At 36.7% G+C, this 27,764-nt stretch overlaps 1 protein-coding gene across 1 annotated transcript in view; it reads right to left on the reverse strand.

The window, feature by feature from the left end:
• RNF180 (ring finger protein 180) overlaps positions 1 to 27,764 on the reverse strand; it is a 66,298-nt gene that overhangs the window by 25,298 nt on the left and 13,236 nt on the right. The gene's annotated exons all lie outside the window — the stretch shown is intronic.

Below are 27,764 nucleotides of genomic sequence, written 5' to 3' on the forward strand. Positions count from 1 at the left end.
GTGTCAAACATGGGAGTGGGTCATGTCCAGCCTCTCAGCCACCAGCACCCCCAATTCCTTCTGGGCAGGGCTGCTCTTGATTCCTTCATACCTCAGCTTGTACTGATATCAGGACTTGCTCCAACCAGTGCACATTTCACTTGGTCTTACTAAACCCTCAAGAGATTCCTGTACACCCATTTTTTGAGTTTGTGCACGCTCCTCTGGATGGCATCCCATCCTTCAGGTGTGAAAATACCTTTACTGTGCCAAGAAAGGCAAAAATAAAAAAATTAATTTGTGAATGTTTATGTTTGTAATAATTATTTCATGTTCCAGCGAGAATGAGTTCAAAACAAGCCACAGCTTTATTACTACAAAGCACCTTAGAGTAGAAAGTCTAGGAACTCCTATCATCTTTGGTAACTGCTTGCTTTTGTCAGCACATGTGCTCCAAATTTCCTTGCACTGCTATATTTGTAGGAAGATATAGCTGGACTTCCCAAATGGTGCTCATCCCATATGAATGTAACAACTTGTGTGCATTACCATGTTCCAGCTTTGCTCCTGTAAGATGACTAAACCTTTCCAAGTAATCTGAAGATCTGGTATTTATGGCACCCTGGGTTTTTGGCTGTCATGATTTAGGAATGGTACTCTTCAATTTAGTGCTCCCACTGAGATTCTCCAAACCATGTGCTACTCAACTCTCCCCCTCCCCTCTGTGGAGTGCTGGAGAGGAGAATGCGAGGCACAAAAGGTGAAGATCACTGACTGAGATAAGAACAAAAACTGGGAATGGCAGTGAGATAAGAATATGAACAGTAACAGCAACAATACTAAAGGCGGAGAGTATAAGGAAAAACATGGTTATTGTTCACTGTGGAAACCTCTGACATAAATACCACACTGCTCCCTCTGGCTCACAACCAGTGCCACCTGACAGCCCCCTCCAGCTTGGAACTGATGTTATCCAACCCTCCCTCCAGCTCAGAACCTGCACCACACTTACTCAACTGGAAGGAAGCCCTTCTCTTTGGAAAAGACTCTCTTTCCCTGACCCCAGCAATGACACAAGGTAGAATAGAATAATCCCTGAAGAGCTTAGCCATGCCCCCTCCTGACTACTGCAAAAGTTAACCCTATCTTGATTGGAATGAGGATATTGGGTTAAAGAAGCAACCAATCTTTTAATCATTATGGGAGACACTCAGGAAAAATTTACTATGCTCTGCCTCTTCTATCCATCTTCTTTGTTTCTGTTTCTGGTTTTCTCGTTCACAGATCACAGAACCCAATATAGTGCAATAACCAAGAGATCCACCACGAAAAACCAAGATAGGAGCATATCAAGACACTTCTCTCATCCCCCTTACTCTAAACTCCCAATCCTTGCCTCCCCTGTGCAGCTGTGGTGGGAAGTGATAGAGAAGCTTTGGTGGCTGCCTGGAATCCAGCCAGGGTCAATCCAACCCACTATGCATTACAGAGACCACTTTTGACACTCATAGGCCATGACAGACCACTACTGCCTGACACTGGTACCAAACGTTAATGACAATTGTTAATATTGTGGTTATGTAGATATGGGAATCTATAGATGTTTCAGAGATTACATTTATGCTTATTACATTTATGGCTTATGGTTTGGATTGCTGTGTTTCTCGTTACTCCCAACGGGTATCTCTCTCTATGGGAGTTACTGAACTCTGCAAATAGTGAGTAAATCCTTAACAGTATGCAATCCAATACTGTGGATCGCATTAAAAATACAGAAAGATTTAGCCAGGATTTATCAGTTCTGGACAAACACTTGTTCTGTCATTCTACCTTAGCCTTTGCATGGCACTTTCCAAGATATTATGTGGCAAGAGTGCTTGTAAATTCTGAGCTGCTGTGCCAAAACCACATTGCACTGTGTTCAATCACAAGCTCTTGTACAACCATGATTGTCAGTAACTGTTTCTCTTACCTTAGAATTTGGTCTAAGAACTGTCAGCAACAGTTTCTATTACCTTAGAACTTACTGCTCCAGTTTGATTTTCTACACTTGACAGGGCCGCAGAAAACTTTGGTGTGTACTGAAATTTACAACAGGGGCAACTAGGATGTACTGATAAGCAGGAAGCATAAGTCTGGCTGCACTAGCAGCCACAGAAGCTAGATACAGACAGGAAGAGCTTGGGACCATTACTTCCAGCTCCATGCTGTAGGAAAGGTTCTTAAGGCAACATTAAATACTAGAGTATTACAACTATCTGTAAAACTGTTTAACTCAGACTGTCTCTACACTTACAGCACAGAAAACCCACACCAGAACAGAATGGCAAAGGGTAAAAGAATTAATTACAGCTAAGTAATTTAAAATGAAGGAAGCTTCATAATACCATTTCTTTGGGAAAAAAAATGGCAAATAATTTCGCAGAGAAAGTGAGGAAAGTAATCTCATGACTGATGGTAATTACATGACTGATGACTTCAGCAGAAATCAGGAAACACTAATACATTGTGAAAGTCCCCTCCAATGCTGCCACATGGGCTTGGCAGGGCTGAATTAAGTGATTGAACTTGATCTTAAAGGTCTTTTCCAACCTAAGTGACTCTATGATTCTATGCAATGTCAAAAATGTCAAAAACAAAAATCTAGCATGAAAACAATATACAGGGAACAGAAAGCTTTTGCTAACTGGTTTCGATGAGAATTGTTTGGAAAGAAAATATACCTAGTGTCTAGAGCTGACTGCAAGATAAATGTCTTTCAAATGGCAATTAAGTAACTAAGACAGCTAGAGGCAAAACTGCTGAGGACTCACAGGTAACAGCTGGTTCTGAGACAGGTTTGCAATCATGGTAAGGTGCACGGACAGAGGTATCTCAGAACCAATTGCAACTATCAAAGGTTGCAATTTGATCAAAATATCAAAATTATTCTAATGTGCAAACAAGATCTAATTAGGAGTAATTTTCTTAGTGGAAGAGACGTCTTTTCTACAGCTTTGCGCCCCTTTTCAAAAGATCTATGTAGGCACATGGCATTATTCAGTACTGTAAAGCTAAAACCAGAGCAACTTCCTTATGCAAGAAGCTAATGCACAAAAATTTAAAAAGTCATTATTTTTTTGGTTTGCAATTAAGTGGTGCCTATATATATTACTAGAGTCAGGGCTTTGGTGTATGAAAACAAGCATAAACCAGGTTGGTTTTCTCACAGGATTATAGTACGAACAAAATTAAGAAAGTACATGTAAACATCAAGGACAGTGAAAGATTGTCAAATAATAACAGAAAAGGCTTGAAAGCAAAACAATTACTCCTGAGAAATGAAGGAAAGGTAAGAGCCTTTCATCTTCCCACATTATTGGGAGCTGCTAATGCGGCTTTGACAGTAACCCCTATATAGGGGGACATCTATAGTGGGACATCTGAAGGATATTAACGAAAGAAAAGAGAGGAATCAACTTCTGCTTGAGAAGCCTATAAAGCATGTTAAGGAACAAGGAGTCTGATACAGCAGTGGTTGAGAAGGGGCATGAAGCTATGAAATTTGGATATTGGAGCTTGTGAGAAGTCTCTGCTACTGGACTACAGGAAAGTAGTTGATTCAGTTTCACATTCAGAAAGAATACATGCATCACTGGATATCTAATGCAACACAATATCTAATGTATGGTTTACCTGTAATCATATGAAAGACCTAGACCAAGTGGTCATACACACAACAAAAGATTTTGTATGAAAGCTATCAGTAAAAGGGAGTTCAGAGTAAAACCTGGAAGTATGATCAAAACAGTGGCAAAACCAAATAAGGCACATATGTCATTTGACAAAGCTGCCCTATTATGGAAAAAAACCCAACCTGCAAAACCATTCATTTTAAAATGACCTATTCAGAATACCTTGTTAGCTCAAAAATGTCCACAGTTGAAAGGAATGATGACTGAGGGAAAATCAGTTATATATTTCACATTATTTTCTTGCAAAGAAAACTACCTCTAGAATGATTTTTAGCCTAAACCAGACTTTAACTCTTCAATTATAATGCAGAATTGGAATCATACACCTCAGGTCTGAAAAAGTGAGAAAGAATGAATATTGATGCGGTTTAATACAAAAACAGAACAAAAAGAAATAAATGCTTCTTGGTTGCTGCTGGACAAAAATATCAGTTGCTTCACATTGTCCCACAACAGCTTTAAACCTCTTAGACAATTGCAAACAGAACTGGTACAAGACTTATTACATCAGGTACATTGCTTCCTGAAAATGTCTTAAAATTGACAGGTATATTGGGTACAGGGACTGAAATGACTGTCGTTATGAGAAAATTTTTAAGTGTTCTTTTGCTTCAAATGGAATTTAACTAGACTTATTTCTGTAGAATAAATTAGTGACTTCTAATGGCATTTCAAAAGTAAACTCAGAAAAAAAAAAATAGACCCAATATTAAAATGCAGAAAAATCCTACTCAAAAATGTTGCTAGCTATACTAGCAGAAGTTCTTCCAAATCAGGCCATAAGGTATGCCAGGGTTTGTATGCCTTTGAACACTGTTTCAGTTGACTGGTATAATGAATACAAAAGGACATATTTTCCAGTGTCTGGCAGAACTAAGCCTGAAACATAAAAATCAAAATAGGGTAGAGAGATCAATGCCCATGGCTTAAACATCTTTACAAATGAATAACTGAGTCTAAATTCCCCGCACTTTAAATTTCTCACCATACAACATTTCAGAAAGGCTCAAAGGCAAGCCAAAAACTTCAAAGCAGAGCCAAGCTGCCCAAGCAGCTCTGAGGAGCCACCTATTGCCATGTTCTCCATTCAGAATCACAGAACCACAGGATGAGTCAGGTTGGGAGGGACCACAGTGGTTCACTTCAACCAACTCCAGCAGGGAGTAGGATTGACACAGGGATGTGTCCAGACAGTTCTTGAGTGTCTCCAGTGAAGGAGACTCACAACCTCTCCAGATAACCTGCTCCAGTGCTTTCTCCCCTGCACAGTGAAGAAGCTCTTCCTCATGTTCAGGTGGAACTTCTTGTGCATCAATTCCTGGCCACAGCTCTTCTCCCATTACTCAGCACCTCATAGAAGAGCCTGGATCCATCCCATTGACACCCTCCTGTCAGACACCTGTGTACATTGATAAGGCTCCCTCTCAATCATCTCTGTGAGGCTGAACAGGACCAGTTCCCCAGCCCTTCCTTATAAGAGAGATGCTCCAGCTCTTTAATCATCTTTGTAACCCTCTACTGGACTCACTCCAGGAGTCCCATGTCTCTGTTGTCCTGAGGAGCCCAGAACTGGACACAGCACTCAGGTAAGGCCTCACCAGGGCTGAGTACAGGAGCAGGATCACCTCCCATGACCTGCTGGCAATGTTTTCCCTAATGCATCCAGGACAGTCTTGGGCACTGCACTGCTGGCTCATTCAGACTCTCTCTGCTGCATTTGGGATTGATAAATTACTCTAGGGGAAACAACTGAAAGATACTTTGTTCATTATTTTTCTAGAGAAATTTCTTTCTAGAGCTAAGAAGCTAACAGTGGTATTTTTTATTTATGTTTTATTTTGGTTGTATTTTTGTTGTAGGTTTTGGTTTTTTTCTTTTGTGGGGGGGAGAGGTTGTTTTGGTTTTTTTTATTTGTTTGCTTGTTTTTTCATTCAGCCTCATTTAGAAGTTGCCTTAGGCACTGGAGTTGTTCATCAAGGACAAGTACAGACTGGATGGAGTACTGAGTGATCCAGTCTAGTGAGTGGCATCTCTGTCCATGGAAAAGGGTTGGAAGTAGATTCCGATGCAAAGCATACTATGATCTTGGGTGATTAAGTGCATTGTAGACCAAGGCTTCTAAGGCATCTACTGAGAGGACACATATACTAGAGTACTTTAAGAAAGAAAAGAATTATAAAATAGCTGAGACATAGCAAGTTAACCAGTTTGGCTCAAAGAAATATTTTTACTTTGTCAGGAGACAAAGGCTTATTTTGTTGAAGAAGTGGGAAAAGACCACAAAAAAACCAAACAAAGGGGAAGAAAATGATCTAGTAACTTTTCTTTTCATTTGTGTCCATACCACATAAAATAAAACCAACTATTTTCATTTATTGCTGATTCATATTTTTTTAATCAAGTTGAAACAGGCCATACAAAACTGAATGTATCTTGTGCTAGACACTGTACATAAGTATTATGCACTTATCCCCTTTCTTTCCAAGCATCTTATATAATATACTTCAGTTTCTCATTATGACAGATTTGAAATTTTTAAAGCATTTTTTGTTATGCAATTTGGTTAATCTCTGCACTTCCTTCTGTGGAGTACCAGACTTTAGGCTTTTGAAATACACATCTAAACTGGCATATTATTACCCTTTTGGAAATTTCTCTAAGAACATTCGTATTTAAGGAACATCTCTAAACACAGCTTTTATGAAAATATTTTGAAGATCCCTGCAACTAATTTATAGGCTTATAATAAGGTTTTATTCCTATTAAAATAATTCAATTATAAAGAATAATTGAGAGATGGGCCACTGGAATAAATATTACTCAAAATTCTTGTACCACAATCATATAAACACCTTAATATTTACCCTTAACCAGTATATAAGAAATTAGTGCCATGTTACAAGCTTATCTTTGTTTTCATTTTGCATTTCATAAAACACATACATAGTTTATACAGGCATGTAAAAAGACAATGTCAGCTTTATAGTTAAGTAGCAAATGAAGCTTCCCACCAGAAATAAACATCCAGGCACAGCTATTAGTGTCACTAGATCTAAGAATAAAGCAAGTATTAACAATTATTAATCTTTATTATAACCACTATTTCAAACAAAGAGAAGGAAAATTCATTCCCAGAGGCCTGCAGAAACTTCTGTGAATCTCACAGAACCTTGACACGATGCCTCAATGATAGATAAAAGGATCTGTTGGCCCTTCTGGCGTGAATTGCAGAGAAAACTTTTTTAACAACTTCTTTTCTCTTTTTACAGATGTTGTATGTTTTACAAATATATTAGAGCTGGAAGGTCAAATTAGAGTCCTAAAGAAGTAAAAAATTATTGGTTTTCGTTAGAGCAAAACAGCTGATATCTACGCCTGAAGCCCACCTCTATAGTACAGTGAGTGCAACTCCCCGCTAGGTACAAACCTGTAGTTGTTCTGGTTCCTGGTATAGTCCTGTTCTGGTCCTGATATAGTCCTGTCAGTTTACATACAACTGAGATGAAGAATCAGAAAATATTTCGGCTTTAGTTTAATTTTTTACCTGCAAAACCAGATTTTGTTTTCTTTTTTTTTTTTTTTATTTTAGCAAAAAAATTTACAGCACTGAAATAACAGACAATGCTTATTTTTTAATTCTTTCTCCAGGATTTGCGTGAAAGTATACACTATTACTTTTAGGGGAAATGCTCATAACAAAATGTCCGTAAAAGCATATCTTGAACAGTGCTGCTACATTTTGGCATCTTTGCATAAGTATAGTACAGGAAAGAATGCATTTGAAATGCTTCTGGTCATTCAGTATAAATTAAAGGCAAATTACAGCAATGCACGACACGATCTGAGGTAATACCATACAACAGACACTTAGTGAAGAATACCAACTCCTACCATTTACAAAGGTCTCTCCCCCAGCACTATACAGCAGAAAGTGGAGTAGGCAACATGGAAGAGTGTTGGTCAGATGTGGAGGTTGGTTGCTGTTCTGAACAGTGTTTATAAACTGTTTATAACTCAACGTCACTCCATTTGTGGAACACTGCTTTCCAAAATAGTAAGATAAATGTACAGATTTTTAGTTTCTTACCAGTCTTACTGCTCCTGGCATTTGCCTGCTCGAAGGTAAGGTTCTTTATACTCATAAAGTCTACAGCAAGTACAAAGATCTGTCTGCTAGCAATTAGCAAAAGATCAACATAATGAGAGTTGCACAGTTTTTGGCTGCTAGTTACAGAAGACTTCTTACCATTTGGGACAGAAAGATGAGTTTGCTGAACTGAACTCTCAGTACAAACTTTTTCAAAAATATCTTCAAATGATTTTTAAACTAATTCCTCAGTATTATTATGTAGCCATTACCATCCTTTCAGTCATCAGCTGTGGTGGTAACATGACCACCCAAATTTTATTAATACAATAATAACATGTCAAACATAGGTTGGAAAAAGTTCAAAAGACTGGGGTAGAAGTCACAAAATTCTTCCCTTTTATTCATCAGATAGAAGAGATTTTAGTTAGGATTCATAACAACTGTGACCAAAGGAGGTATTTAACCCAGATAAATTAACTCTTTTATTTTTATTCACCAGGATGTGCATTATGGTACAACCACCTCTGACCCTTCTTTTGGACACCTGTGGAAGGTGACATCCTTCTTTCTGGGGATGGGTGACCATTGTGTGCCTTAGATTGAGCTCACTGCTCACCCCAAAATCAAGAGTTATGAATCTGCAAGCATCCTCTGTTTCCACAACTGCGATATAGTTTGTGAGATATCACATTAAAAGAAAGATTCACTTAGTGAGATGAATTGCTTTAAAATAAGTTGCCTAAAATTAGGAACCTAGAGCTATATTTAGACAATTAAAGGACTGTCCCAGTTTTCAAAGAGTTTCCTTATCTGGCTGGAGCAACTGGGTGATCATCTTCCTTAGAACAATCAGGCCACTGATTTAAAGTGTGTTGGCTAAGTTTTTAAAAATCAATTTAAATATTGATTACTTAAATAGAGTCCATCACTAAACAATGTTTAGAGTACAGCATTCAACCGTTCTGAAGGAAAATTAAGATAAAGGGTTTAAAAAAATTATATATATGAGAAACTTAGATAAAGGTTAGCAGATTGCATCACTGTTGCTTTTTTTATATCTACTAAGATGACTATGGAATAATCCTAGATTCATCAGAATCAAATAATTTAATTCACTTCTTACGCAGTTCAGTATGACTTGGAAAAATTAATGTACAGTTTTCCCTCAAAATGCAAACAAACAAATCCCCAAAATATACAAGTATTTGTTTCTACTTAGAAAAAAATAATGAAAATTACATTAGATTTTCCATTACTACAAACATAAAAGAAGCAAAAATCTGTTTGATTTCTTACAGAAGCTGTATTGCCTTTCTGGAGATTTTCTCAAAGTTGTAAAAAACATTTTTAAAAGTAAAAAATCATTTAAGGTTAAGAGTCATCCACAACAAGACCTTTATCTCCATTTTCATAACATAATTATCTGACTCAGTAAAACTTACAGTTTGTAATCCTCCTGTAGTAGACATTGCAATGCTAAATTAAAACAATAAACAACCAAAATACCAAAGTGCTTCAGATGTTCTCATGCAGCAATAGAAAAAAAATACGTCCCTTTTGTTTCTTCTTTTCAAGCAAACCTTGGTGACTGACACTGAAATTTTATCCTGAGCTATGGAAGAAAATAATCCAGGCGGACCTGCAGTAATAAAGTGCAGCCCAAATGTTGTATACGTTGTTTCTTTCTGACAAATAATATCTAGATGTTCAGTTTGATTAATCCTTGTCTCTTCAACTCTTAATCTTTATGATACTTTGTCAGAAATACTATTGTAAACTGTGGTTCTGTATCGGCAGCAATCAGCAATAAGCAATACATTCTTTCCTTGGTATTTTATTTGGTCATATTCAAAGTCATCCAAATTGTGCAAAAGCTTATTTCCCTCAAATGTAACTGTTAGATGCCACAATCTGAAAGTGCTAAACATTGATGGATTCAAAGGGGTCAGCTGTCAGTATTCTGGTACCTGAATAAATTCACTTTCCAGATACTTAAATTAAGCTGCTGTTATCTTTTCTGTCTGATAAACAGAGCAGAAAATATTGCTAACTTTTTATTTCATAGTACAAGTGAACAATTTTGTATGCATGCATCTTTCTGTAATTATTAGTAATTTCATATACACATCTATAAACACTTCATCTCATGAAGAGCAAACTACATTCCCTGAACAGCTATTGAACCACTGTCACTCTATTTTATGCAAGACATAAATTTTCTCTGTTGTATAAGCAAGATATTGCACCCTATTTCATTTTCCCCAGATGTTATTTACAAAGACAGTGAGGCCATTTTAAATTCTAGGGTGACATCCTTCCTCATGAGCCTTCCTACAAAAGCCTTGAGGGGTCTGAATAATGACCTCTAAAGATTTCAATCTTTTCTCTTTGCAACAGTTTAATAGTTCAGATTTTTCTTCTAATGAAGTATCCCACAAAGTCTTTCAGAAACTGATTATGAAAATCCACCCTCCCAGAAAAAAAAAAATGGAGTCTGTAAAGCTTTTCTTTGGAATTGCAGGATGCTGAAACAGAAAAATCAAAGTGAACATCTGCTATTTCACATTTCTCTGCCTGGATTAAAAAAATTAGGATACAACTACAAATGTTGTTGCGACACACCAACAGAAAACTGAATCTAAGTAGCTGCTACTTACCTTTCAACAACATTACCACAAAATATGATTTGCTTTAGATGAAGGCAAAATTCTTGTTTGAGGGTTAAAACTTTTCAAAAAGTAGACCAGAAAAAAACTCATAAGCATAATCACTTTCATAACCATCATCATAAGCATGGTCATCTTCTCATGTCTAAAATGAATAGTTTTGTATTTAGCTTGGCACTGGTAAACCTTATCTAAAAAGCTTAACTGCTCATGCAACAAATTGCTATCTACATTCATTAAAATTCTCAAAATACATGGATTTACTAAAGTGAATGCACTGCCCTAATACTTCACATATTTGACCCAATTTAGATATATGACATAATGAATACTTGGATCTGGCCATGATAGCCAACATGTAAAATAATTAATCATCAAAATACAAGGCATCTCAAAAATTTCACTGCTGACATTCTAAAAATACTTGCAAGACTGACATCAAGAAGATATAAAAGAATTTGGAAATTTGTAGAAATACAAAGAAACTAGAACACACAGCTTACAATGTTTTCATGTAGTTTGAACTGAAGAACAGTTCAAAATATATACATGAAAAAAAAACACCAGGAAAGGTTATTTCAGACTTATTGTTCTACATGGTGTAAAATAAACTGCAATTTATTTTTGTGGCAAAGTACTGTACTATAGTTTGATATTAAATTATCTATCCCTTTTCTGAAAAATCCAAGAGATGCCCACTACCATTAACATATTAAGTAAAGATTGTTTCATTTTTAATTATCCATAGTGACATTAAGAAAAGACATTACATACTTTGCATATAGTATAACAGTGAGGGGAAAACTGCAGTTACTATAAAAATAATCCTAGCAGACTGAGGTAGAGGACAGACATCACCCAATAGCCTCCCTCAAATTTCTAGGGCTCTCTAGTAAGGTCTTAGAAACTTTCTGATGTTAGCTAATAATTTTCATCTCCTTAATGTGGGCAGCATGCTATGTCCTAGTTTAGCAGGACAGAGAAAGTATTTTCTAATGAGGAAAAGTAATAGGCAAAGACAAAAGACCCAACAGAGTAAAGCACACAATGCAAACCAATGCCCTTTAATTTGATTGTGCTGGGTTGGTTGCCTCCTTAATGTAAGTTTGTAGCTGACAAACTGAGCATTTTTAGATGTATTATTTATGTCATTCTTCAGGCAAAAGCAGGGCATGATTGGAGCAACAAAGCTCACTTTTACACTGTTCAAAAGCCTGCCAATCTTACAAAGAATAAAACTTGTTCATCTACAAACTTTTCATTTTATGACTTTCACAGTGCACTCCATGCAAGGGTAGCACTTGATTTTGGATCTTATAGGACACAAGCTAAAGCCTTTAAGCAGAAGATGTAACATAAAGCCTTTGTGAAGGGTACAACCAGCACAAATTCTTAGAGTGCATGACAAATTCAAATGTTCTAGTACCTAATATTCTGTTGCTAAAAAGAAGTTTTAGTACTCAGATAAACCTTCAAAAGTAATAAAATTTAACTGATGGAGACAACCTGAAAGAAAAACTCAGTGATGCGAGCTCTGCCCTGCTTAAGCCTGAGTGCAGTCTTAGTTCTGAAGTCCATCAACGTCAACTGTAGTCATTTAACCTTGATCATTTAGTGGATACATGGTGTATGAAACAGACTCAGGAACTGGAGGGGCTGCTGGGGGGAAGAAAATGCAGTGAAAAGCTGGAAGGTGTGTCAAAAAACGAACTAAATGCAGAAATAAAAAAATTTCCTCATACATAGTATAAAGATATATGGCACAGACATCTGTCTGTGCTTTGTATTTGTGGCCAAAGTAGTGCTGATAGCACACCTGTGTTTTGGCTATTGCTTCATTCCTTGGAATGCTTCCTTTCCTGTTTCAAACAGGCTGAGACTGGGCTTGAGGTTGGGAGCTGATAGAGTCAAGACAGGTGACCCATACCACTGAGTGTCATGTTCAGAGAGTTGAGGAGGAAGGGGTGAATGTTTGTGGTTGTATTTCTCTGTGCAAGCAACCATTACATGTGCTGAATCCCTGATTCCTAGGAAGCAGATGGACATCTAACTGCTGATAGAAAAGAGTGAATAAACTCCTCTTTTTGCTCTGCTTGCACACAGAGCTTTTACCTTGCCTGTTAAATTCTCACTATCTTGATCTGTGAGTGTTCTCACCTTCCTTCCGTGTGCCCCCACAAGAATGGACCCCCTATTTGCCTTTGCAAGAGAGATGAGCAAGCAAGAGGCTGGCTGGGTGGGTGTTTGGCTGCTGGCTGGGGTCAGCATATCACAGCTCTGAAAGAACTGAGCAGATATAAGTGTTTAATTATTCTTCCAAAGACTGTATCTTGACAGGAATAAAGAGGCATACATAAATAATTTTATTAAAAACCAACCAAACAAACAAAATCTCCCCAAACAACAAACAAACAAACAAAACAAAACTAGTCATTTGTTCCATAATGAGGGATAATAATTGCACAATAAAAATAAGAAACCATTATAATACTAGGTTAAATGATGTACACAAGTTTTTAATAGTTCTTCAGCCTTCAATCACAGTTCATTCATGTTGCTCCTTAGATTACTGTATGTAAACTTTGAGTTTCAACAGTTATTTTTTCAATGCCAGAAGAGACCAATTAATATTAAGTGCTTTAAAACTTTATGTAAAAAGATCTCGTCAAAAGCCCAAACCAATTCCATAATGTAATAAAACCCAGTGAAATCTTACTTCTATGATTTTCATAAAACGCATTATCATAAGTCCCCTCAAACTAAGAGGAAGGAGATCAATGACAGATAACATTGCAAAGGAGATTATGAACTTGTCCCTAGGTCTGCATTATATACCTGCTCTCACTAGATCAATCTATGTTCTTCCCAGCACCAAATCTATTCACTAAGATACTCCTGAGATTGCAAAGATAACACAGCAACACAGAATCTGATAAATTAATGCCAAAATATGATGCCTGCCTTGTCTCTGGGTGTTGTAGATTTCCAATGACTGGTGACTTTCTGAGTGCCTAAATGTGGTACAAACAAAAATTTAAATCAAATAGTGCAAACAATACATCACTGCCTTGGTAGCAATGACACTTTGAAAAGAAAGGACCACAGACATCGCCCTTGACAAAGATTATGACTTTGTTCTCATTTTTCCCAGGAAGAGCATTTAATTTTCTGTGTTTACAACAAAAGCACATAATCTGACAATCTAAATGATAAAGTTTTCTAGGTCTGTATTTCAAAAGGACAATCTTGCAGAAGTTTAAAATGTATACACACTAACATCAAACAGATGCTGGCATCTCATTTTTCTCTTTACACTCGTTTATAGAACAAATACCATAATTTGGCTCTCTACTTGTATCAAATGAAGTTACTCTATAATGGAAAAATATTTTATAATGGAAAAAGTTACTTTATAATGGAAAAAATACTCTCAAATATTATTTTATAAAACGTGTAGCTGTACACATAGTAAAAATCATCATATGGCTATCTGATATAGTTCCTTGCTCTAGAGCTGCAATTCTTTCAAGAATTCAAAGGTTCACAAGATTCTTAGAAGAACTATGACTCATTTCAGTTAAAAATTACAACAATTTTTACAAGGCATAAAAATCCAGGAAAACTCCTCACAGAACACAGGCTCTCCAAATTTGAATTTATCTGTTTTAACTTCAGTTTTCAGTACAGCAAAACAAATGTATGTTATCATTAGAAACTATCCTTATAGGGAGCTACTGTCTGTGCTCTTAGACAGTTAAGTGTGAATTTGTTTTACCTAATTAACAAAGGTTATTTGCCAATTAAAGCTTTAAATAAAATTACTCATTCCAAAGATATTTGCAACAGTAACCCAGCAAACAATTAATGTCTTGGAACTTAAAATCTATTCCCTGAATCAGAGCCTTTTAAACACTTCTGATAATATTTATTTTTAGGTTTTGATTATACTGGCTCTGAGCATCCTGATTTATGAATATCAAAATTAGATATTCATTTAAAACTTTCAAATACAGATAACAGCTCAATGAAAGCATATGTTGTAATTTATAGCATAATCAATTAAAAACTATTTTACTTGTAAAATGAAACTAAATTAATAATTCAGACTGCTCCACATTACCAAAATCAATGTAGTATCATTCCTGCATCTGAGAAAAATACTACATAAAATTGCAATCTCCAAGACTGGAGATGATTTGTGGTTTGCACCAGGCATATACCTATATACATACATATATGCAAAAAAAAATTCTCTCAATTGGGTAAGATGATAATTCAATCAATGTTTGGGTTTTTAATCATTTTTGTCTCTTGAAATACCCCAGGATTCCTAGTGCTCCGATGAAGTACCTACACTGTACTCAACAGTCTCAATGAAAACACTGCCTGGAAAATGTGACATGCTTAATTTTGCATCAGTTCAAACTAAAATTTGAATTGGCATATCCTGGTCTTCCAGCCTCACCATAGCATGTCATTGCTCTCACACCAGTCTCTAAAAACTTTCTCCAGAACTAACTAGTGGTCTTCAGAGTAGAGCCACAAAGTTGATCAGAGGGCTGGAGCACCTCTCCTTTCAGGAGAGCCTCAGACAGCCGGAGTTGTTCAGCCTGGAGAAGAGAAGGCTCCAGGGAGACCTCATAGCACCTTCCAGCACCTGAAGGGACCTACAAGAAAGACGGGGAGGGACTTTTCACAAGAGCTTACTGTGACAGATGAGGAGGAATGGTGTTGTATTGTGTTGGTTTGTTCCATTCCCCCTCTAGGTTAAAATGGTTCTGCCCTGGTTCTCCCTCCCCTCCCAGTTGCTGCCTGTCACCCCAGTTGTTATAGCGACCATTGTATCTTTTTACACTCAACCCCAGTTTCCCTAGTAACCGAATGTATCCTTTCCTCAACCCCACCCCTGTGCCCTGCCAGTCACTCCCTGACACCACCTTTTTCTCCAAAAACTTCTGTCTAGCGCTCGGAGTGATTGGATCAGGGGCCGGGGACCCTCCCTCAAGTTATTTTCATTGGTCTTTTCTGTATGTCAATTCCGTGTACCCCACTTCCCCCTGGATTCCTATTTGCTCCCGACTGGTTCTACCCCTGCCTCCCACACCCTTTATAACCTCATGTAATCCCTCCCCCGCCCTCTTCCGTTGCTGGCCTGCCTAGGATCTTCAGTAAACCTGGACATTGCCCTGACCGGAGAGCGCTCTCTTCTTTCCCTGTTGCCCGCAGCCCGTCATCGGCCTCGTCCTGCATCTGGCAATGTCTTCAGCTATAACGCTGGGCATTTGCCTGAGGCGCTGACCGAAGCACGGCTATCGGGTTAAGTGCCCCCTGTGCTGCTAGCTGGGACGCTTTTCTCTGGCTGGACAGCTGCAGAATGGCTATAAAACAAAAGAGGGTCGATTTAAATCAGATATTTGGCAGAAATTGTTCACTGTGGGGAAGTGAGGCACTGGCACAGGTTGCCCAGAAACGCTGTAGGTGTCCGTCCCTGGAAGGGTTCAAGGCCAAGTTGGACAGGGTTCTGAGCAACCTGGTCTAATGGAAAGTGCCCTGCCAATGGCAGGGAAACAGATGGCTTTTAAGGTCTTTTCTAAACCAAACCATTCTGATTCTATGATTTCCAGAACACACTCTCTTTTTCAGACAATATTTTTAATTTTCCAAAATTCTGATATGACACTAAAATTTTTCTACAGAGATAAAATTAAAATGCAACCAACTCCTCAAGCCTTGAAGTTCTCTGAAAAATGGCTAGGCAATTTTTCTGCTATCAAATGTTAAAAATACAGTCAGTTCTGTAATTTCAATTCAGTTTTAAAAATGCTTGTAGAGAGGTTTTAATTCTATAGTTCTATAGTTAATATGCTTATGATGTACAATCATGTCCACTCAAACCAAATTTAGTACAAAGCAAGGAGCCAAAAACAAGAGTGAAAAACTGTCTTTCCTAGAATAAACTGAGGACTAAGTTCAGTCTTAGGATGTCACCCTGGTTTTTTAAGATTTTCTAAGCCTTCTGATGTTGACATTCTTGCAGTGAACTTTTATCACACACTTCCTGTAAGTAACTCATTGTTTTGCATTCTTTTATGGAGGAGGAGAGAGTCGATGCACTGTTGGTTTGACCAGTGTCATTGGAGAGGTGTCACTGTCACCTTCCAATCTGCTGTCACTTTTAGAAAACTATAAATGTTGGAGTCAGAAAATAAACTGCCCTTTTTTCTTTACCTTGAGAACAGCGGTGTTCGCTTGTGCTCTTTCGTGTCCTAAGGACATTAGGGTTCAGACTTTGGTTACCCAACACTATCAGCATGAAGGTCACCCAGGCACAACTGCTAGGTAGGATGCAGGTAGGATGCTCCTTTTCATTGCTCTTGCATCATTAAGTATAAATAAAAATTTATGCCCTCTAACTATTGTAGTATTTTAGAAAATACTGGATTCACCAGATACATAGTTTGTATTGTACTTTTGCTGTGTTTACTATATAATTTTTTAACCCAAAAATAACCTCAGTGCCTTGTGGAAAGAGGGCAATTGCATGACTAGATGAGCAGGCTGTTCTTAGTGCCTAAGAAGTGCTCTCTAAAGTGTTAACTGTTAAATACTTTGCATTACAGAAGTGGAACAGACAGCTGGAACTGGGGGTTCAGATGTGTCTTTTTGTAAATGAAAAAACAAATACTTGTATTAATATCTTTTATAAATTCCCTTCATAAATGGTAGTGTGCAGGTGCTTAAACTGATCTTAATTAAATTGGAAAAAACACAATTTTCCACAAGACTGGTTCTCCCTATCCCCGCTCTCCCCCATCCCTCCTCCCCACCTCCCAGGTATTATAAGATTTCTTACATAACATAGGAGGAAATTTACTTTCATAGTTTTTAAATTTTGAAATTATATTTTAGACTCTGTTGCAGAAAAAGTAGTCCTTCCCAACATTACTCCACCCAGCAATCCCTATAATTTCTATAGCAGTATAGAAATGCTATAGAGGCAAAATACAAACTCCCTGACCATGCAGCAAAGCAATGTATCACCATATATGCCATATGATTTAAGCACAGATGGTTAAATACATTAAATATGTGAAGCTAGAAAATCTCAAAAGCAGATACAAAAGTCCACCTTCAAAATTTAGAGAGACAGAAGCTGATCAGTTTCATATTCACATTATAACGGGTTTCAATACACAATGATAATACTCTAGCCGTCAACTTAATTCTGTTCACAGCAAATCAGTTCTGGATAATGTCTCACACACTTCCACTGAGAAGAATTACATTTTTTTATAGCCATCATAGGAAACATCCAGCAAGTGAAGATGATTAGCTGATAAGAAATAGTATGACTCCAAACAACCAAGACTTTAACACAAGAACATTTCCTATCAAGATTAGACTATGGAACAAATTAGTAGCAAAACTCAAAAGTATAAGCCATATTTTCATGTTCTAGCTTAGCTGATCTACCAGCTAACATTTGTTTACCTCCAATCACACCATTTCAACTATAGTATTATGCTGGCTACAGCAAACTAGTAAACCCAACAGGATCTGATATGGCAGAAGAAGCAATAGAGAAATATTTAATTTTAGGTTTTTTCCTCTCTGAACCTGGACAACATGGGTCAGATGAGACAAGAGAAGCAGCCAGTTCTGGCCGGAATTGTATGTGGGTTCCTTTTCATCCACTTTAACTTGAAACCACCACCTACGCTGCCTACTCACACTATCATTTAAACTAAAAAAGCCATCAGATACTGGCATGTTCTGGCTCTGCTATGTGGTTCTGATTGTGTCGGTATTTTGAACAAATAACTGTGCAAGTTTCCCAGAATATAATTCATAAAACTAAATTGCAATAGCGTATCAGCAGGATGGTGAGTCATTCACCTTTCATTGATGTTCATGCTTGAGAAAAACAAAACATAATTCCTGGAAATTTCTGGTTCAGTCACAAACACCCTGTGCCCGTCCACCATTCTGACAGCCTCGTGTTGTTCCAACAGTCTAAAAAAATCACTAGTAAGAGCCTCACAGAAGGGAACATGATGCAGCATAATACAATATCATACCTTTTATTCTTTCTTGTGCCAAAGATCTAGCTTGGCTAGCAACTTGTCAAAAGGACTATTCTGTAAAGTAACAGAGACCTTGAACTCTCAGTGAGCTTCCACAATCATGTGTCATGGGAGATTCATCTTACACCAACAGGCTCCAAATCAGGAAGGATGAGCTACCGGCATTGATAGGAAGTTTGTACTTCAGCACAAATTTTTGGTGGAACAAAATTTAAACAAAGCACTGTCTTGTTTCTAAATAAATTTGACACTAACCACAAAAATTTCATAAACATAAACATTCTACACTAAATTAGGGGGCGTTGTGTCCTTAGAAAAATTCCCTAGATCAGACAAAAAAACAGGCGAAGTTCTGGTGCAACTATGGAATGGCTTCACTTTGGTTTTTACTAATATGTCTTAACTTGTTTCTCAAAAGTAAAAGGATAGAGCTAAATGAATAAAAGACATACTCCATCCTGTGTTCTATATATACCCACAGGTTTATGGTCTATTTCTTCAGCTTCAACATAAGTGCAAATTGATGGGCACCACCCTGTTTTCTACTTAGATTTCACTGCTGTAAGTAGTCATAGCCTCTAGTGAGTTTGCTCTGTTTCACACCATTCCCCTTTTATTTTTTTATAGTCTAGCTTCACAACAAAGCACAGTAGAAGCAGGGAAGGTACATGCATTTGCACTCAAGCTCCACTACCTTTTGTTGTTCCTCCATCTTCAGCTGCAGTTCCATGCATCATAGCAGGAGAGCTAAAGAAAGAGACAGAACCCAGCGAAAGAAAAAACCTGAATTTATTTCTTAGGCTAAGTATTCTCACTCTTGGATTCCAGAGGTACAGTTCGTCAATGAACTTCCAATCAGCTCTGCCTGTGCCAGGTCTCTTCCCTCTCCGTATATAAAGGACTGCAAACTAGAATGGGACACAAAGGAGTGCAGACAGTGATGTGAGCGACATTTGGGTCATAATTCACTAGCTGAGGGGTTTTGCTGCAGAGTTTCTATACCTATGGCACTAAAATGCAGCAGTTCACATTCCATACACCATGTTTATGGTTGGAAAATACTGACAAAGTTTCTTATGGTATCCATTTTGAGGTATAAGAACTGTTTTTTTCCACTATGCGCAAAATCCCATTTTCTGCCTGTTTTTTCTGAAGAATTACTTGAACAATTGCATTCTATGTACAATAAATGATGATAAAAAGCACACTGCCTACAAAAGTACAGCAAGTCTGTTCCCACAGCACATGCACAACCATATTTGAAAAATGGCAAAAGATTGATGGAAGACAAGTGGAAAAATACCCCAAGGTATTTTAAAGTTCAAATAAGAAGTTGAAGATAAAGTGCTGAGAAAACACATGAGAATTCAAAAAAGCAGCTGCAATGGTCTGAAGCCTTTTGATATGGTATCATGTACAGCAAGCATATAGAAGGACAAGAAAGGCGAACTGCTGCCAAGAACACAGGTAGAATACTAGGTAGAGAAACTTAGGACAGATAAACAGATGCTGTGAATCTCACTTAATCAGATCACTGGATGTATTGAGGTTCAAAATGCCAAATGAAATCTGTCAAGAATTGACATGAGAAGCAAGGGAACAATGTATTTCTGTAGATTTAACTGATGAAATAGTGGTATAGATAAAGAAAAACAGAGAATCATAGAATGTTTTGTTAGAGACAATAAGATGTTCACTGCTGCTGCCCCTAACAGGTTTTACATAAGTTCAATCTAGAGAAAATGCAGAGAACAACTGGGAGCACATCTTAGCACTAGGGCTGAGCAACTACATTCTACTGCATCTTTCTATTATAAAGTAAGATTATATTATACTAATTGTGGCTCAAGTTAAGCCAATGACATCCTCAAAACATTCTGTCCCCACTGTGTTAGGTCACATACTATGCTTTCCACATTTATCCCAAAAATTCAGTACTGTGCACACATTTGTATTAAAACAGTCTCCATGCACTAATCAATGTTACATTTATACTTAAGGTAAAGGGAACTGGGTTACTTTTAGAACAAAAGGAATCCAAAACCCACACATCCCCACGATAGTTAATACCGTTCTAAATGTGTATTCTATAGATTAACAGATTTCAATCCAGAAAGATTAATCTAGTAGTAATTCTAATACATTATTTATATCCTCATAAAACAGCTTTTAGAAACCAGATCAGTCTGTTGTGCTGTGCTACAGATAGAAAGAGCAGCATATTGTCACAGCAACTGCAAAAATGGTGTTCTGCCTTTCAGTTTAGTGGTTCCCTGATGAAGAGAATTGATTATCTATTAGAATTCTTTCTGTTCAGCAATTTTTCTAAAGCATAAACCCAAAATTCAGTTTGCTAATACACCAAAAACAGTACTCCTCTTTACCATAATATAATTGACATAACCCATTCAGTCTGGATTTTGGACCCACCTCAAAAGGACTACTCAATAATACAGGCCTCGTCGCTATGCAGCCAAGAGGAACTACCAGGTGTGTCCATGTCTACTCTTTAAAAAATCTCTTCACGTTATTTCTTCTATAGCCTTGTCTGTCCTGTAGAAAGTGATACGGAACACCAAACCCACTTCATGGGTTTTTCTGGAAAAATGCTAATTATAAAAACCATATGCAATTGCCCACATGCAATGCTGTCTTTTTCTCTTTGCTATTCTAGAATTCTATTTTCCAATACTGTCAATAAAACAAACAAGAAATTCTCTAAACCACATATTTGATATGCATCAGAGTAGAGGAATAAAAGCAAATTAATCTAACTGAAGAAGAGCAGGTCCTATGCAGGAGGACACGCTCCTTCTGGATGTACCAGTGCTGACTGGTCTGCTGCAGTGGGGCTTGATGTCTACAGATTTTTGCCTTGTGACTTGTATCTTTCCCTATAACAAAGCTCCTGTACAGCATTTTACATAGAGTATTTAGGAGTCTTCCATGTATATCTAATTTCCTAAAATTTCCTAAATATTAGCAGTTATCTGAATAAAACTTACCACATGATAAATTGTAGCTAGAATGAAAAAAGAGGTCAGAAAACATTGAGGAAACACACAAAAAGGAAGATTGTAAATTTTTTTCCATACAACTGATCAGCCCACAGTTTTTATTTTTTTTCCAGAAAAATGACTGGCATGCAGTTTTTACCTTCTTCCAAGAATCACAAGTGTAATGTTTCATGCTATTCATATATGTTTGTTGTTTTTTTAACAAACATTTTGCTACATCCAATTGGAGCAGAGTCAGAATGCTCCACAGTCATCTATTCTTTCCAATTCAGGGAGCCTACTCAATGCAACACTCCACATTTCCTGGTTTCTTTCATTATTTAATGTATTTTAGTTCCTTCACCATGTCTGACCTTTTTGATGTTTTAATGAATGTTATTTCCTCTGTTTCCTATTAATTAAATAATTTCCATTACTTACTTTCTTAATCTCTAAATTGCTTGGCTTGAAAACTAGTATGACAAGAAAAACAGCGGGATAAACAGACAGATGGAGTTTTTTTTTTCTAGTAAAGAGCATTTCAGAGTTGCACTATAATTCTAGCTCTCCTCTTCCTGAGACATACTAATTTTAATCTGAAAATGGAAACTTAGATATTCTAGATTACATCTACTTTTGATTTTCTAATTTTACTTTTTAAAAAGTCCCTAAAATTCTTGTTTCTTACACATTTTTGGTGTGTGTGTGTGTGTGTGTGTGTTTGTTTTTGTTTGGTAAATTTTTTTTTGGTTAGTCATTTCACCAATTTCTATACATGTTTTACCAAAACATCATTTAAAATTTTTGCATTTATGGAAGAAGGTGAGAATCATCTCTCTTCACCAGTTGCTTCCTCTCAGTTCCCCTTAGGTAAAATCCCGTATTAGTTCCCAAGCTGCTAGCTAATTATTTTCAGTTTGCTTCAGAATCTGTATTAGCAGTGCACTTTAGCAAAAAGTCTAAATCCAAAGTAAAACTCAAAATAGCTTTTAAAAGCTATTGAACAAAATACAAATGAAAGAAACAATGCCATTACATTAGAGAGAAGCATCAAATTATTTATTTAGTTGAGTGTTCATAATGTCAAATATTTATTTGATTGTACATAGTTCTACTAATCATACAAGATTGATTAGTCTAAGTACTGCAATCTCTCCTCACACTCTAGACAGAAGAAAATGAGATATACATGATATGAAAATAAGACATCTTCAACTTTTTGACCTACAAATATTTAGATTTGATTAACATTTTGTCAAAGTTTAAGATTGTTTTTATAAAGACTATAGGGAGAAAGCCTCATCCAATGAATAAGTTTCTTCAGACTGGTAGCATTTTCAAAAAGGTAAGATCTTTAATGAATGAGGACATTTACTTTCCTCATTTTCAATATGTGCAAATGATTTCTTGCTCATACTCCAATCTCTACCCTTTAGAAACAATACATCCTATCTCCTAATGCTCAAATGAAAGGTAAAATAGAAACTTGATTACAAATACTAATAAGGGGAAGTGACAAATTTTTAGCATTCTCACATAAAGCACATATGCTCTTGAATGCAAATTAAAAGAGAAACAAACTCCCCACACATTCTATCCTCCATAATTCTAAACTGTAGTAAATGAGAAGCATGTTTAGCTAAATCATCTATAAAGAAAATAATTCCCTTCTGATGTGTAATCATTATAATTTAGGTGTTGATATAAAACATTAGCAAATTACAAATCGTTATAATTTAGGTGTTGATATAAAGCATTAGATGATCATGTGATATCAGAAAAAGCAGTGTTTCAAATAAAACCTTGGCAACAGCTAGCTTTAGAAAATGACATCACAGCTTTACAGACGTAAGGGTGTTACATCATAGCATAGCAAGCTTTTGTTTTATCTAAATCTTTGGTACAAACTTGTTTTTTGGATGTTACAAAGACATTCTCATGCCCGAAAGACTGCCAGCTTCTTTAGCTGTAAAAGTAGGTGCTATCTTTCCTTACTTCTGAATTATTTCCTTAATTCTGAAATGCTGTTACCGTACAATAGCTCTTCAGTATTTTGCAGTACTATATATATTACTTTCACTAATTCGTTACTTTAACTTTGCCATTTCCTACTAGAATCACTGATTGCTTATCAACTGCAGAAACAGTTTGTATGAAATCTGATCTGTTCTATTAGCGTGATGTCTTTTGGATGTGTACAATGACTTTTACTCAGTGATTGCCTCCATAATGAAAGAAATGTAAAGGAAAAAAAATATTTTTGGATAGCATTATTTTATGCCATAAGAGATGATGATGAAAAAAAAATGCTTTGGAGTTGAATACCATTATATTTAATGAGAGGTTGTGGATTAATAACATTCATAGACACATTGACTGCTATAAAACATGAAGAAATAGCTGCGGTTTCCTTATCCCCAGAAGTGTTCAGGGCCAGGCTGGATGTGATTTGAGCAACATGGTCTACTGGAAGGAAGACAGAGGGGCAGAGGGGTGAAAATGAGATTATCTTTAAGATCCCTTCCGATCCAAACCATCCTATAATTCTGATTCTGTGAAATAGTAGAGAGCTTTAATTCTCCCAGATCTTAGGAATTTTTTTCTTTAAAAAAAATTAAAAAAAAATTGGAGAACCAAGTCCTGCACTCGAATTTCCATTCAAGCCACCTTTAATTTACTTCAGTTACATGTATTGAGAGAGTTTAATACCCTGAAAGCTAATCAGAAATACAAAACCTACTCAAACTCTTAGTCACTGAGAATGAGTCAGTAACAATTCATAGAAAGGAAGAACTAGGAGCACAAAATTTGGTTTTTTTTTTTTTTTTTTTAAATTCTTTTCTTACTGTGTATTTGATGTTGTTCTTCTGGTTATACACAGGAAAAATCGTAATATGAAAGCACTCTTGTATTATTGTTCCTAGCATTGTTGAACTTTGATTTTCATCTGCCACAAAGCATCTTATGTAACTGTAATTTAGTGTGCTTTTCACTCTATCTATGTAATAAGAATATTTGCTGAAATTATAGGATTCACCTAACTGCACAATACTGCAACCTACCTCTGTGAACTGGTCATTTTCTTTCTCAGCTGAGAGACTGCAAATTTCATAAACTCTTATGATCTAAATTGTCTGTAAGCTTCTAGGGAAACTAAAATTATAGTTTCTAGACCTTACAGCTCATAAAAGAAAAGAGCGTACAGTACTTCTATGCTTCTAGGCTGATCATCAGTATTTTCTTGGAATAGCAATCAATAGAGCCTTGGAACAGCAGCAAAGATTCTGTGATCATCTATTGAAAAAACACACTGGTTTTTGGGTTTGTTTTTTTTTTTTTTCTTGGTTTGGTTTTTTTTTTTTGTTTTTGTTTTTGTTTTTTTTTTTTTTTTACAGACAACAGTAAAATATTTAATTAATTTCAATGGGCTGTTTCTTTCTCTTATTGTTTTCATTCAGCAAGATACAGTGCCTGTGAGGATGGATTAGGATCTTATTTGTGGCATCGGACATTACCCCAGCCATTGACCCTTTGGGTTGTAGCACTTTGAGTATATTATTACTTAAGAGGTGTCTGCATTTGCAGACTTTCTGTGTCTCTCTTCAGAAAAACTACAGATTACTAAGGATGCAAGAAAAGCACAAATAGATCAGTGAATACTATTGTATCCTAGCATTCTGAACACCAGTGCTGGCCTGGCACAGCAAATAGCAGATGATCCCCTCTGTCTTTTGTAAGATGGGCACATAATGCGTAATAGTTCCTTGAATTCCACTCTGCTGGGATCATTCTATATATCCTAAAAGCGTTTTATAGACAAGCAGCTTAATAACCTGTATTTCATTTAAATTAAGGAATAAATTCACAGCACAGCCAGCTATTTTGGCCTTCATTAGAGCTACTATGACAGTGCAGCTACACTATATTGTAGTCTAAATTATCTAGCTTCAAGATGATCATAAAATATATTAAAATCCATACAGACAATCGTGATATATTGTGTTTCTATCCAGTAGCATCCTGAGCAATTTTCTCTCCTTCCTAACGCAAGTGTTGCTTACAACACAACTCATAACCAAATGCAAGCAAAAGTTCCTCCTGCAAATTTGCAAAACTATCTATTCCACTTACTATTAACACCAAGCTGTGTAGAAGACATGTCAAACAGTAGAAGAAGTCAGGTCAGAAAATACCCTTAAAAGCTGTAATCGCAAATAATGGCATAAAAAGACCGCAGCTAAAAGTAATTAGAACTCTTAAATGTTGACATTTAAATGCTTGAGACAGGAGATTTAGGTGCACCTCAGAGAACAGTAGCTGTTACATGCTATTTTACTCAGATACAACTTCTATACACACCACAACTGCAGTTTTACAAAGGTATGCCATGCATTTGGGCATGAACCCATCATTCCTAATACCTTCTTCTTCATCCAGTCCTAATCAGTGACAGAATGAATGTGCTAATAACCAAGGTCATGTAGCAACAATAGTTACAACCAGAGCAAAAGCAAAGAGAAACTTTGGCTCAGCAGCAACCCACCCCTGAAATTTATTCCCTCCTTTATTCAGGAAGTTAAAAAAGACACTACTTCATGTACCCACATAGCCCTGTAATGCAGTATTGCTGCTGTAAGAACAACCACTAGCTCAGCACTGACCTTGAAAGGCATCAGGGCTGAGGCTAGCCACACTTGCTGTGGCTGATTCCCCTTGCCCTGCCTGCTGCTTAGCTTTACTTTGTTTAGCTGCAACAGCAATTTTTCTAATTGACCAGATGTCTGCAGTTAATTTGTTTTACTTTTCTTATCTTTATATGATACAACAACTAACAGCAGTTGTTCCATGTATGTTTTAGCCCCCCAGCAACCAGCTGAGAGATCCATATGCAGTCTGAGAACAAATCTTGTTTATGAGCATCATCACAGAAAGAGTGAATGAAGTCCAAGTACATAAATGCATAACTGGACACGTGAAAGATTTACAATTGCAATAAAAATATGACTGTGCAAGAAAAAGAACTGTAAACTATTGTGCTCATTAACAAGAGACTGACATAGATGAAGATAACTTTGGTCACAAGCTAAACCTTCAAAGTCTAGCACTTTCACTACAAGACTCTCAAATGCTAGAAGGTATCAGTATGAACTTGAAAACTCAAGGCTGTGGGGCAAGATAACAACACCTGACAGTGTGGATAAACAACACTATATCACCCACCTATTTGTCCAGAGTTTAGATTATCACTGGGAGCATGAAAAGCAAATGGACTTTTTAGAAACTGACCACTAGCCATCTTTGTCAGAGAAAACACTGATGTTTTTGAAAAGATACAAAAGAACCAGTGAAGTGTCATTAAGAAATGAAGCAAGACTGCCAGTATTTTTCCCTACAAATTAGGATCCCTTCCAAGAGGATACTGCAGTTTTGAAGCTGATTACAGAGCCTTCCTCTATGTAAAATGATTTTGAGAAAAAATGCAATGTATCTGGAGGAATCACAAATCATATTTTTCTGAGATCTTCCAGAAAACTAATACAAGCTTCCTTATTAGCAAACAATGTAAACATATAAGATACACACAAAATGGAATTCATAAAAGAAGTACTTCATCTGCTTAGCTACAGCAACCATAACAAGTATCATTACTAATATTGGCAACTCCTAGACTTAAGCAGCTATTATCATACCACAACAATTTACATAATTAACATGTTCTAACCATGTATAATCATGTCCTAACAGAAGCCTAAAAATCCCCCATGAACACAGATATGCACACACACATTAGAAATGCAAGCATGCCCTGCACAGGCATGAAGAGCCATCCTTTGCAGAACAGAGAGAGGAAGCTTGGGTCCCTCTACTGTTAGCTAGCTAGTTCAGTCCTGCTCCTACACCTCAAAACCTGCATTACTGCAAGCCTCTGCAAGAAGTGCAGGTCACGAGCTCACAGAACGTTCCTGTGTTCAGTTTAATAACAGAGTGCATTCTGCTGCCACATAATGTTTGTGGCTGCACTTTGGTTTTCTGCAAGATAGAAGAAAACCTTTGACAGATACTTATCTTATTACAAAATAAAGCAGCCCTTGCATTTACAAAGAAATTCCAAAGTCTGAACAGACTTGTTATCTTAGACTGCTCTCCAGAAAATTAAAGATAAAAGTGATATGCTCAGTGCTTTTGTGACATCTTTGAAAATATTTACGTCATAT

The sequence above is a fragment of the Molothrus aeneus genome, chromosome Z (assembly GCF_037042795.1).
Source record: "Molothrus aeneus isolate 106 chromosome Z, BPBGC_Maene_1.0, whole genome shotgun sequence".
Classification (NCBI taxonomy): Eukaryota; Metazoa; Chordata; class Aves; order Passeriformes; family Icteridae; genus Molothrus; species Molothrus aeneus.